Below are 13,925 nucleotides of genomic sequence, written 5' to 3'. Positions count from 1 at the left end.
GTTCCTCGAATAGCAGCAGCCTCTGACTTAACGTATACTTGACTGCACGTCAGCATTCAATGAAATCTCATATAATGCTGAACTCCCCCTCAAATTCAGAGCAGTTCCTCCGAGCTCTCTGAGACGCTGACACCTGGGCTCTGGTCCTCATTTTGCCCCAGATAAAACTTAACCCACAACTCTCACGTTGTGTGTTTTAACGACAGTACCACAAAAATTAAGCTTACATACTTGGACTCATAGTAAACTTTCAGTATCAAACATTTCTTGACTTAAATTACTTTTTAAAAGTAAATAATTATTCCATTTTTTAAATATAGCATCTTTAAATATAAAGTAACAGATATTTGTGAATCTTAGGAAAATATATTCTGGAAAAATTTTTAGCTAATTAATAAAAAAGCTATTGTGTGGAGTTATAGAAATTCAGAAGTGGAAAAGAATAGTATTGTAACTCAACTTCTTGTTTTAATTGCAGAGATCCCGAGGCCTCAATAGACACATAAATTTGCCTGATTTTATACACTGTCCTTTAACAGAAAGCCTAGAACTAAGATCCTGGTCTTTGAGAAACCAAGACTTGCTCTGCTTGTGCAGGGCTGAATCTGATGAAATTGGGTGGTGAGAAATAACCAGAATGCGGGGGGCTGGGCGAGGCAGTGGAGGAAAGGAGGGTCTCACCTGGTCGTGGGTGAGAAATAGGCTCCCACAGTGCTGGTGTGATGGGCATCCACCAAGTGCCTGAAAACTACTATTTAGCACACCTGCCACCGAAATGCACACAAGCTGTTTAACTAGAAGGCTGACCAGGAGGCTTTCTCAGTGACACAACAAGCTATTTTCACGTTAACTCTACAACTACAGGAAGAGAAAGAATAGAAAGCTGATATTAATTATTAATAATTTACACCAATAGCCAAGGAATTTCCAGGAGAAATATAAAGACTTGTTGGAAGTTTCATTATGTGAACTTACTGCCAATTCAATTGTCTTAAAAGTTGTTCTATAAATTATATTGTCCTTTGCTGTTAAAAATCACATTTGAAAGAAATAATGTTTCTTAACGGTGTTTCTGGAATTTTCTCCTATTTCCTAACACCAAATCTCAGAGCTTTAAAGAAATGGAGGGTTGGAATTTTGTCCACTCTTCTCTAGGCAATTTGTTGTTCCTTCAAAGAACAAGGGGGGAATCACACAGAAAAGCATTTGAGCATCAGGCTGCTTACATTTCCTCTGGAAGTCTTGGAAAATAACGTGGAAATGAACAGCAGGACAGCAACCTGGCGGGAGGGTCACTGGCTAGAAGGTGAGAACAAATGTGTTCTCCAACGTGCTCTGGTAGCCACTAGTTTAAATGAACCGAGCAATTGTTCAAGCATACACGCACCTCTACGTGAAAATCTCAACCGTTACCAACCGCTCAGTGCAGCCCAAAGCAATGGGCGGACTGAAGAGGCCCCCGGCGGCTCATCGAGGTGTCTTATACCATGTGCAGGATGATCGGTTCCTCCCCGCGCACTCCCTCCCCTCCCCTCGAGGGAGAAGGCTGGTCCTGAGTTGAGCTTACCTCATAGCAAGCTGTCTCTCAGCCCTCTGTCTAAAGCAAGATAAAAGCAGGAAAGCTACCTGGGACTTTACAGAACCATCCCAAAAGGTAACTGAAGCACCTTTCTTCCCTCCTCTCTGCTGCCTGGAATGTGGACCTGATGGTTGACCCTCAGGCAGCCACTTTGGACCATCAGGTTGATGGGCTGAAGATAACAGGCATCTTGTTCTCTGACCCAGGGGCCATCATGCAAACCAGCCCTGGGCTACCGATTGCTTGACTTCTTTATGTAAGAGGGAAATACAATTTTAGCATGTTTAAGCCACTGCTGTTATCTGGGGAACTAGGTGTTGTGCATTGCCATGGTAAGACCTAATAATAAAGTTCAATATTCACCAAAAACTCTTTACCAAATAGTTAATAAATGATAAAGAGATCTTGATTTTTGTTTTAATGCTATGAAATGTAAATCAAGTTACAGCATATGCCAGTAAAACAAGACACTGTGGAGATAAACAAAACAGAGTTTGTAGAACAGAGACCCAAAGCATCCTCCTCTCCAAGGCACAGAAGGACAGCAGTGACTCTACGTGCCAAGGATGGAGTCACATGGGCTCCCTGTTTTCCTTGTCTTGGGTTATGTTTTGTTTCCAGCCTTGGGAAAAATGGATAAGACTGCTGGTCAAATCATTTCAGGAGCAGCTTCCATCGTGTAGAACCCCAGTCTCTTCCTTTCCTCTGCCTCCTGGAATGTTCTGACACAATATCAGTCCAGCCTTCTAAATTGAGCAAATGGGGCTCAATCAATCTGCTTTTAGACAGAGTTAAAAATAGACATTAAAAAGCATAACTAGGAAATCTTATCTTCCAGAGGTCATTGCACAGATGAAATAAGAGAATATCTGTGAATCACTCTGTAAACACTAAGTACAATACAAACAATATTAGTACTGATTCTATGTTAGATTCATCAATAAAGGAATACAGTACCCTTTCTTACCAGAAGGAAAAGGTGCTTTGTAATTTTCTGTCACTTTAATTCTTCAAAAGTTTCTATAAAATTGATGTCTTTAAAAAAATCAATGCACATTAGGGACTAATTTTAAATCCTTCACATCCCCCGGTTTAACACATATCAAGAATGTTACCATTTCTAGATATTTTATTTAGGAAAGCCTTTGGTATACATGTGGCACAGAGCACGGCAAATTGTCAGTATCACTCAGGATAGGAAAACCATGTTGGATACCCGAACTTGAGGACATGAAGGAGATGCCTGACATGTCCCACTGACCTTTCAAGCTATTCTTTTGCAAACACTTGTTTCTTCTTGGTCCAGAACAGACACGCATTTGTTGATGTGAGACCCTTTAAGTGAAAAGGTCAACCCATCATTGCCACTTTAGAGACTGAAATCTTACCCTCCTCATCCATGTGGACATAGCATCCTTACTGATTCCGAACATGAAAAATGACAATTGATGACATCTCAGGATGCTCCAATGCAGAGGTCCTCTGCTGCAGTGAGGAGGAAAGAGTCGTGTGCTTCAAGATGTACTTACTGTATTTAGCTCACTTGGCAAGACACGGCAACTTGTCTAAGCTAAATCTTAAAAGTGGCGAATAGAGACAACATCCATGGCAAAGGGCATTCGGAGGCTAATTCCTTGGCCTCACTTCAACGCTTCTCAAGAGCCGTGGGCAATACCTTGAGAAAGGCAGCAACGTGGTACCCAAGTCTTCAAAAAGCTGCACCTCCACTAGTTGACAGTAAAGCAAGTGTCATCTGGCTCAACAGATCTCCCTGTGTCTCTACAGTGTATGGCTACATTTTCTTAATTTTCTCGGTTGGGGGACACTCCATTTTTGAAAATCCCCCTCCCTGCAGTAGAAGTTCTTAGTTTCCCAATCAAAATGCAGGCTTGAAGGGGGGATAACAGAGCTCATAAAACATATATCACTATTTATTCCTTGATATATTATTGGCACATGGACTAAAAATCTTTGGGTCAGTTGGACATCAAGATCATATCTAATTTACACAATTGTCAACTGTCATTTTACTACCAGCTCCTGAAACACTCACGTGGTCACTAGGTTTTTTTTTCCTTCCCTTGACACTGGATTTGATGATTTCTAACAAGACACAATAGATTTTTGAAAAGAAATCTGGTTCACCTTTTGTTTTTAAACTAAATTTGTGTACCTGACCCTGACTTCACTCTAACATTCACAAAAAGCTATCCAAGGACACCCACTTTTGACATCATCTCTAGATGTCTCGAATACACTGCTGAGCTGATTCTTCCAGATCATTAAAATATATATGCACATTATGCTGTGGTCCTCTTCAATTTGTGGTGTTTTCAGTAATCATTACCTCTTTGGATACTTTATTACACATTTAACATTTCTTTATCCAATTCAGTTACATTAGTATATAAGATTTCAAAAGAACTGGTTTCTCAAAATGATGATATTTAACATCTATGGCCTTTTCTTAATCAAGTAATTCTATAAGGCTGTCAAGGACAGCAGTGGAAGTTGTGTGTGGTGATTGCTGCTTCAGAGTCTCCGGTCCTGCCCCATGATCTTGCAGGTGTTTACGCATCCTTGTGAATGTCAACACATCAGTCTATTAGGAGCTGAAATTAAACTACCTAGATGTTAATTTTTCTTTTAAAAACAATAAACTCAATTTCCCCTACTAATTCTTTATTGTTTCTCATACTGAGGCTCACCACTTTTCCTAATATATATGTTTGGTGGGGAGGGGGCACAGCCCTGAAAGCCTGCAGACAGCACCCACACTATAAGATTAACCAGAGGTGGCCGTGGATGTTGTGTGACTTCAGCCACTGAGCACGAGCACCTGCTGTCCCTACAACTGTTCTGCCTCCATTGCTGACAGTCCTGAAGGTCACTGCCTCTTGTAAAATTCTACAACATTACAGTTCATATATTTTTAAAAGGTATCAAATTGTGAAAGTCGTCTATTGATTGTGTAAAATGGGGGGTACTTGCCTTTGCTCATTTCAGGCTAAACTAAGTCCAGAAGGACACACACACACACACACACACACACACACACACACTCAGTTCTGAGTGCCCCCAAAGAAAAGTTTGAAAGTCTTCGGGACAGTGGTGGCACTCAAACCTTTGGAATTTTGAGCTCTGTGAAAGTATCACTTATTCAGAAATTAAGTATTATAGATCTAGACCAACAGAATCAGGGTCCTCCACAAGTTACTTACCAGAGATTTTTTAAAGAAACTATCTTCCCTAAAATCCAATGATAAATCAAATATCCATGGAAAGAATATAGATCAGTAATATCAAGCAACAATTTCTACACTAATGCTGATTAGCCATCAGCCCAAACCAAAGGACATAGAAATAAGACACCTGGAGATAAAGAGATGGAAGAGAGGTGTTAAAAAGCAAGAATATAAAAGAAGTAATGGCCCTATGGAAACCTGCTCATTTTTTTGAAATAATTACTTGGTTAAAGGAACTCACTCTTGAGGATTGGTAATGCACCAAGAGGAAATCTAGCAGGGAAAAGAAGCAGAAGCAGGTCTCAGTTTTCTCCGAGGCTGATCCTAAATGAAAAAAAATTTCCTTGGCTTCCACAATACACAACCTGCATTGATGTCTAAGCAGAAGAGTGAGGATGAGAGAAAACCGAATATGTGTGGAAGCCACCCTTCACCAACACTGCTGGAAAAACAGAATTGTGGTGTTGGGGCACTGCCCGACCGATATATATAACAGCAGGAATAAGCTCTAACTAGGTATCTGAGCGAAAAATGCTTTTAGCTTTAAATCTACTCAAGTAAACATGCAGAGAAATCATGGTAAGTGCTTGAGATTTAGCCTTGCTGTTTAGGTGAGACAAAGGAATTCTTCTACACTTGTTCCATTTTGGAAACATATGTGAGTGGAAGCCAACTTTCACCTAGGTTTTTGAGAACCCAGTTTCTGGTCTCGGGGAATTACGGTACTTACTTATATAAGGTGAGGCACAAGCTCCAGTTGGCTTTTCCATTCCAAAGAGCTTTTACTTGAAACCAGCTTTCAGAATCATGCTGAGAAATCAGAGTTAGTGTTTCTATATGTCACTCCACCTTTTATGCTGTATGAAAGAACTCCACACCACATGCTCAATTTTTAGATAATGTATGAGTTTGGAAGCTGTCCTTCAACTAGCTAATTGGGAACCCACAGTTTCTGGGGTAGGGAAACTACGCTACATACATATCTATGGGGATGCATTAGTACCAAAACGGTTTTTCACTGCAAACCGTGTTTACTTGCAACCGGCTCTGAAAAACACACTGAGAAATCAAAGTGTTTCTGTATGTCACTTAACCGTCAATGCTGGACGAAAGAACGCCTCTCCACATGATAACTTCTGACATTTGAATGTGTGTTGGAGGTGTCCTTCACCTTACTTGTTGGAAACCCAGAGTTTCTGGTCTAGGGGAACTAAGCTACTTACATATGTAACCGGAGGCAGTCGCTCCAACGCGGTTTTCCTAAGCAAACCACTTTTACTTTGAAACCAGCGTTAGTAAACACGCTGAGAAATCAGAGAATGTGTTTCTACATGTCACTCTGCCTTTTATGATGGATGAAAGAACGCCACTCCAAATGCTCTATTTTCAAATCTGTATATGTATGGAAGCCTTCTTTCACCTATTTGTTGGGAACCATAGTTTCAGGACTAGGGGAACTACGCTGCTTTCTTATATTTGGGGACGTCCTAGCACCAACTCTCATTTCCACTGCACACCGCTTTACTTGAAACCGGCTTTGAGAAACATGCTGAGAAATCAGAGATAGTGTTTCAGTATGTCACTTAACCTTCAATGCAGGATGAAAGAACGCCTCTCCACATGCTCACTTATGACAGCTGGATGAGTGTTGGGGACGTCCTTCACTTAAAATGTTGGAAAACAAGATTTTCTGGTCTAAGGGTACTACGCTGCTTACATATCTAAGAGGAGGCACTCGCTCCAATGCAGTTTTCCACACAAACAGCTTTTACTTTTAAATCGGCGTTAGTAAACATGCTGAGAAATCAGAGAATGTGTTTCTACATGTCACTCTGCCTTTTATGCTGGATGAAAGAACATCACTCCACATGCTTTATTTTCAGATCTGTATAAGTGTGGAGGCCGTCCTTCACCAAGCTTGTTGGGAACCCAGAATTTCTGGACTAGGGAAACTACGCTGCTTTCATATATATGGCAATGTACTAACACCAACTCAGTTTTCCTATGCAAACCGCTTTTACTTGAAACCGGATTTGCGAAACATTCTGAGAAATCAGAGTAAATGTTTCTGTATGTCACTTTACCTTCAATGCTGGATGAAAGAACGCATCTCCACATGCTCACGTCTGACAGCTGAATGTGTGTTGGAACTGTCCTTCACCTAACTTGCAGTAAACCCATTGTTTCTGGTCTAGGGGAACTACGCTACTAACATGTCTAAGGGGAGGCACTCGCTTCAACGTGGATTTCCACAGCTAACTACTTTTACTTTGAAATCGGCATTAGCAAACATGCTGAGAAATCAGAGAATGTGTTTCTACATGTCACTCTGCCTTTTATGCTGGGTGAAATAAGGCCTCTACACATGCTCTATTTTCAAATCTGTATATGTATGGAAGCCGTCCTTCACCTAGCTCGTTGGGAACCAACAGTTTCTGGACTAGGGAAACAACGCTGCTTTCATATATATGTGAACGAACTAGCACCAACTCTCATTTCCACTGCAAGACGTTTTTACTTGAAACGGATTTCAGAAACATGCTAAGAAATCAGAGTGAGTGTTTCAGTATGTCACTTAACCTTCAATGGTGGAAGAAGGAACGCCTCCCAACATGCTCACTTCTGACATCTAAATGTGAGTTGGAGTCATTCACATAACTTCTTCGAAAACAAGGGTTTCTGGTCTAGGGGAACTACGCTGCTTACATATCTAAGCAGAGGCTCTCGCTCCAAAGTGGTTTTCCACAGCAAACTACTCTTCCTTAGAAACTGGCATTAGGAAACATGCTGAGAATTCAGAGCAAGTATTTCTGTATGTCACTTAACCTTCAATGCTGGATGAAAGAACGCCTTTCCACAAGATCACTTCTGACACTTGAATTTGTGTTGGAGACGTCCTTCTCCTAACCTGTTGGAAAACCAGAGCTTCTGGAAAACGGGAACTAACAAATTTACATATCAAAGCGGAGGAACTCGATTCAAAGCAGTTTACCAAAGCAAAGTGATTTTTCTTTCAAACCAGCGTTTCACAGTAAACATAAAAGGCAGAGTGAAATGTACAAACACGTTCTCTGATTTCTCAGTATGTTTCTTAAACCCGGTTTCAAGTAAAAGCGGTTTGCAGTGAAAAACTGAGTTCGTGCTAGTACGTCCCCATATATATGAAAGCAGCGAAGTTTACCTTGGACTGAAAATCTGGGTTTCCAACAAGCTAGGTGAAAGGTGGCTTCCACACTCCTATATTCCTGAAAATTGAGCATGTGGAGAGGCGTTCCTTTATCCAGCATAAAAGGCAGAGGGACTTCTAGACACACATTCTCTGATTTCTGACCGTGTTTCTTATGCCGGTTTCAATGTAAAAGCGGTTTGATCTGGAAAACGAAGTTGGAGCGAAAGCCCCCCCTTACAAATGTAAGTAGCGTAGTTACCCTATACAAGAAACTCTGGGGTTCCAACAAGTTAGGTGAAGGACAGCTCCAAGAGAAATTCAGATGTCAAAAGTGAGCTTGTGGAGAGGCTTCTTTCATCCAGCCTTGAAGGTTAAGTTACATACAGAAACAAGTACTCTGATTTCTCAGCATGTTTCTCAAAGCCGGTTTCAAGTAAAAGCCGATTGCAGTGAAAAATCGAGTTCATGCTAGTACTTCCCCATATATTGGAAAGCAGCGTAGTTTACCTTGGAATGAAACACTGGGTTTCCAAAAACTTAGGTGAAGAACGGCTTTCAAACTCGTACAGATCTGATAATTGAGCATGTTGAGAGGCGTTCCTTCATGCAGCATAAAAGGCAGAGGTATTCTAGACACAAATTCTCTGATTTGTAAGCATGTTTCCTAACGCCTTTTTCAATGTAAAAGGGATTTAGTGTGGAAAACCACGTTGGAGCGAGTGTCTCCCCTTAGATATGTAAGTAGCGTAGTTCCCCTGTACCAGAAACTATGGATTTCCAACAAGTTAGCTGAAGGACGGCTCCAACGCAAACTCAGATATCAGAATTGAGCTTGTGGAGAGACGTTCTTTCATCCAGCATTGAAGGTTAAGTGACATACAGAAATAATTACTCTGATTTCTCAGCATGTTTCTCAAAGCCGATTTCAAGTAAAGGCGATTTGCAGTTTAAAATTGAGTTAGTACTATTACATCCCGATATATATGGAAGCAGCTTAGTTTGCCTTGGACTGAAACTCTGGGTTTCCAACAAGCTAGGTGAATTACAGCTTCCAAACTCATAGAGTTATGAAAATTGAGCATGTTGAGAGGAGTTCCTTCATGCAGAATAAAATGCAGAGGTATTACAGACACACATTCTCTAAAATTTCAGCATGTTTCCTAACGCCGTTTTCAATGTAAAAGCGATTTAGTGTGGAAAACCACGTTGGAGTGAGCGCCTGCCCTTAGATACGTAAGTAGCTCAGGTCCCCTACAACAGAACCTCTGGTTTTCAAACAAGTTAAGTGAAGGTCGTCTCCAAAACAAATTCAGATGTCAGAAGTAAGCCTGTGGAGAGGAGTTTTTTCATCCAGCATTGAAGGTTAAGTGATATACAGAAACAGATTCTATGAGTTGTCAGCATGTTTCTCAAAGCCGGTTTCAAATAAAAGAAGTTTGCAGTATAAAACCGAGTCCATGCTAGAAAGTTCCTATATATATGAAAGAAAAGTAATTTCCATTGAACTGAAACTCTGGGTTATCAACAAGGTAGATGAAGGATGGCTTCAACACTCATTCAGTTCTGAATATTGAGAATGTGGAGAGATATTCATTTGTCTAGCATAAAGGGAATGGTGTGCAAGAGAAACATCTACACTGGATTCTCACTATGCTTCCTAGTGCTGGTTTGAAGTTCATGCAGTTTTCATTGTAAATACGAGTTGTAACTAGTATCTCCACATTTATACAAATGTAGTGAATTAAACCACTCATAAGAAACTGTGTGTTCCCAACAGGAAATTTAATTGAAGACTTTCACACACACTTAACACTCAGAATTGTGCAAGTGGAGAGAAGTTCGTTCATCTATAAAAAGGAAAAGGGTTGAAATAGAATCACATACCCTGGACTCACAGAATGATTCAGAGTGACGCTTTGAAGTTCACGCAGTTTTCACTGTAAAACCGAGTTGGAGCTAGTACCTCCCCATATATATGCATGTAGTGTATTTACCCACTGAAAAGAAACGGTTTTTCCAACAATTAAGCTTTCTGATGCCATGCACAAATATTTATCTATCAGAAATGAGAATGAGAAGAGAAGTTTTATCATCCAGTATAAATGGAATGGACTGTAGTAGAAAAAATTACACTGGTTTCTCAGTATCTTATCCTAGATCCGGGCAAATATCATGAACTATATCTGTAAAGCTGAGTTCGAGCTAGTAATCACCATATATATGTATGAAGGGCAGATTCCAACAGAAAAAATATGTGTTCTTAACAATCTAGAAGATTGAAGAATTCCCAAAAATTTAACACTCAATATTCAACATATAGAGAGACGTTTGTTCAACTAACAAAAGGGAGTGGGACCAGTAGAAAGACTATAATGGATTTTTAGTCGGTTTCCTAGTGCTGGTTTGAAGTTCTTGCAGTTTTCACTGTAAAACCGGGTTGGAGCTAGTACATCCCCACATATATGTAAGGAGTAGAGAAGCAACTGAAAAGAAACTTTGTGTTCCCAACAAGCTAGGTGAAGTACGGCTTTCACACACACTTATCTCTCAGAACTGAGCATGTACAGAGACGTTATTTCATCTAGCACCAAGGGAAAGGGTTGTAGGAGACACTTTTAGTCTGCTTTCTCAGTCTGTTTCCTAGTGCCGGTTTGAAGTTCAAGCAGTTTTCACTGTCAAACCGAGTTGGAGCTTGTACCTCCCCATATATATGTAAGGAATGGAGTTTGCAACTGAAAAGAAACTTTGTGTTCCAAACAAGCTAGGTGAAGGACGGCTTTCACACACACTTATCCCTCAGAACTGAGGAAGTGGAGAGACTTTCGTTCATCTAGCACCAAGGGAACAGGATGCTAGAGACACTTTTTCTCTGCTTTCTCAGTCTGTTTCCTAGTGCCGGTTTGAAGTGCCTGCAGTTTTCACTGTAAAACCGTGTTGGAGATTGTACCTCCCCATATATATGTATGGAACGGTGTTTGCATCTGAAAAGAAACTTTGTGTTCCCAACAAGCTAGGTGAAGTACGGCTTTCACACACAATTATCTCTCAGAACTGAGCAAGTGGAGAGACGTTCGTTCATCTAGCACCAAGGGAACGGGTTGTAGGAGACACTTTTACTCTGCTTTCTCAGTCTGTTTCCTAGTGCCGGTTTGATGTTCCTGCAGTTTTGACTGTAAAACAGAGTTGGAGCTAGTACCTCCCCATATATATGTATGGAATGTTGTTTGCAACTGAAAAGAAACTTTGTGTTCCCAACAAGCTAGGTGAAGGACGGCTTTCACACACACTTATCTCTCAGAACTGAGCAAGTGGAGAGACGTTCGTTCATCTAGCACCAAGGGAACGGGTTGCAGGAGACACTTTTTCTCTGCTTTCTCAGTCTGTTTTATAGTGCCGGATTGAAGTTCCTGCAGTTTTCACTGTAAAACCGAGTTGGAGCTAGTACCTCCCAAAAACATGTATGGAATGGAGTTTGCAACTGAAAAGAAACTTTGTGTTCCCAACAACTAGGTGAAGAACGGCTTTCACACACACTTATCTCTCAGAACTGAGCTTGTACAGAGACGATCGTTCACCTAGCACCAAGGGAACGGGTTGCAGGAGACACTTTTACTCTGCTTTCTCAGTCTGTTTCCTAGTGCCGGTTTGAATTTCCTGCAGTTTTCACTGTAAAACCGAGTTGGAGTTTGTACCTCCCCATATATATATATGGAATGGAGTTTGCAACTGAAAAGAAACTTTGTGTTCCCAACAAGCTAGGTGAAGAACGGCTTTCACACACAGACATCTCTCAGAACTGAGAATGTACAGAGACTTTCGTTCATCTAGCACCAAGGGAACGGGTTGCAGGAGACACTTTTACTCTGCTTTCTCAGTCTGTTTCCTAGTGCCGGTTTGATGTTCCTGCAGTTTTCACTGTAAAACCGAGTTGGAGCTTGTACCTCCCCATATATATGTATGGAATGGAGTTTGCAACTGAAAAGAAACTTTGTGTTCCCAACAAGCTAGGTGAAGGACGGCTTTCACAAACACTTATCTCTCAGAACTGAGCAAGTGGAGAGGCGTTCGTTCATCTAGCAGCAAGGGAACGGGTTGCAGGAGACACTTTTTCTCTGCTTTCTTAGTCTGTTTCCTAGTGCCGGTTTGAAGTTCCTGCAGTTTTCACTGTAAAAAAGAGTTGGAGCTTGTATCTCCCCATATATATGTATGGAACGGTGTTTGCAACTGAAAAGAAACTTTGTCTTCCCAACAAGTTTGGTGAAGGACGGCTTTCACACACACTTATCTCTCAGAAATGAGCATGTACAGAGACGTTCATTCATCTAGCACCAAGGTAACGGTTTGCAGGAGACACATTTACTCTGCTTTCTCAGTCTGTTTCCTAGTGCCGGTTTGAAGTTCCTGCAGGTTTCACTGTAAAACAGAGTTGGAGCTAGTACCTCCCCATATATATGCAAGGATTGGAGTTTGCAACTGAAAAGAAACTTTGTGATCCCAACAAGCTAGGTGAAGGACGGCTTTCACACACACTTATCTCTCAGAACGGAGCAAGTGGAGAGACGTTCGTTCATCTAGCACCAAGGGAACGGGTTGCAGGAGACACTTTTTCTCTGCTTTCTCAGTCTGTTTCCTAATGCCGGTTTGAAGTTCCTGCAGTTTTCACTGTAAAACCGAGTTGGAGCTTGTACCTCCCCATATATATGCATGGAGTGGAATTTGCTACTGAAAAGAAACTTTGTATTCCCAACAAGCTAATTGAAGGACGGCTTTCACACACACATATCTCTCAGAAATGAGCATGTACAGAGACGTTCGTTCATCTAGCACCAAGGGAACGGGTTGTAGGAGACACTTTTACTCTGCTTTCTCAGTCTGTTTCCTAGTGCCGGTTTGAAGTTCCTGCAGTTTTCACTGTAAAACCGAGTTGGAGCTAGTACCTCCCCATATATATGTATGGAATGGAGTTTGCTACTGAAAAGAAAATTTGTGTTACAAACAAGCTAGGTGAAGGACGGCTTTCACACACAATTATCTCTCAGAACTGAGCAAGTGGAGAGACGTTCGTTCATCTAGCACCAAGGGAACGGGTTGCAGGTGACACTTTTTCTCTGCTTTCTCAGTCTGTTTCCTAGTGCCGGTTTGAAGTTCCTGCAGTTTTCACTGTAAAACCGATTTGCAGCTTTTACCTCCCCATATACATGTATGGAATGGAGTTTGCAACTGAAATGAAACTTTGTGTTCCCAACAAGCTAGGTGAAGGACGGCTTTCACACACACTTAACTCTCAGAACTTAGCATGTACAGAGACGTTCGTTCATCTAGCACCAAGGGAACGGGTTGCAGGAGACACTTTTACTCTGCTTTCTCAGTCTGTTTCCTAGTGCCGGTTTGAAGTTCCTGCAGTTTTCACTGTAAAACCGAGTTGGAGCTAGTACCTCCCCATATATATGCATGTAGTGTATTTACCCACTGAAAAGAAACGGTTTTTCCAACAATTAAGCTTTCTGATGCCATGCACAAATATTTATCTATCAGAAATGAGAATGAGAAGAGAAGTTTTATCATCCAGTATAAATGGAATGGACTGTAGTAGAAAAAATTACACTGGTTTCTCAGTATCTTATCCTAGATCCGGGCAAATATCATGAACTATATCTGTAAAGCTGAGTTCGAGCTAGTAATCACCATATATATGTATGAAGGGCAGATTCCAACAGAAAAAATATGTGTTCTTAACAATCTAGAAGATTGAAGAATTCCCAAAAATTTAACACTCAATATTCAACATATAGAGAGACGTTTGTTCAACTAACAAAAGGGAGTGGGACCAGTAGAAAGACTATAATGGATTTTTAGTCGGTTTCCTAGTGCTGGTTTGAAGTTCTTGCAGTTTTCACTGTAAAACCGGGTTGGAGCTAGTACATCCCCACAT

Source organism: Camelus bactrianus, chromosome 13, assembly GCF_048773025.1.
Source record: "Camelus bactrianus isolate YW-2024 breed Bactrian camel chromosome 13, ASM4877302v1, whole genome shotgun sequence".
Taxonomy (NCBI): Eukaryota; Metazoa; Chordata; class Mammalia; order Artiodactyla; family Camelidae; genus Camelus; species Camelus bactrianus.
This window is presented reverse-complemented; position numbering follows the sequence as displayed.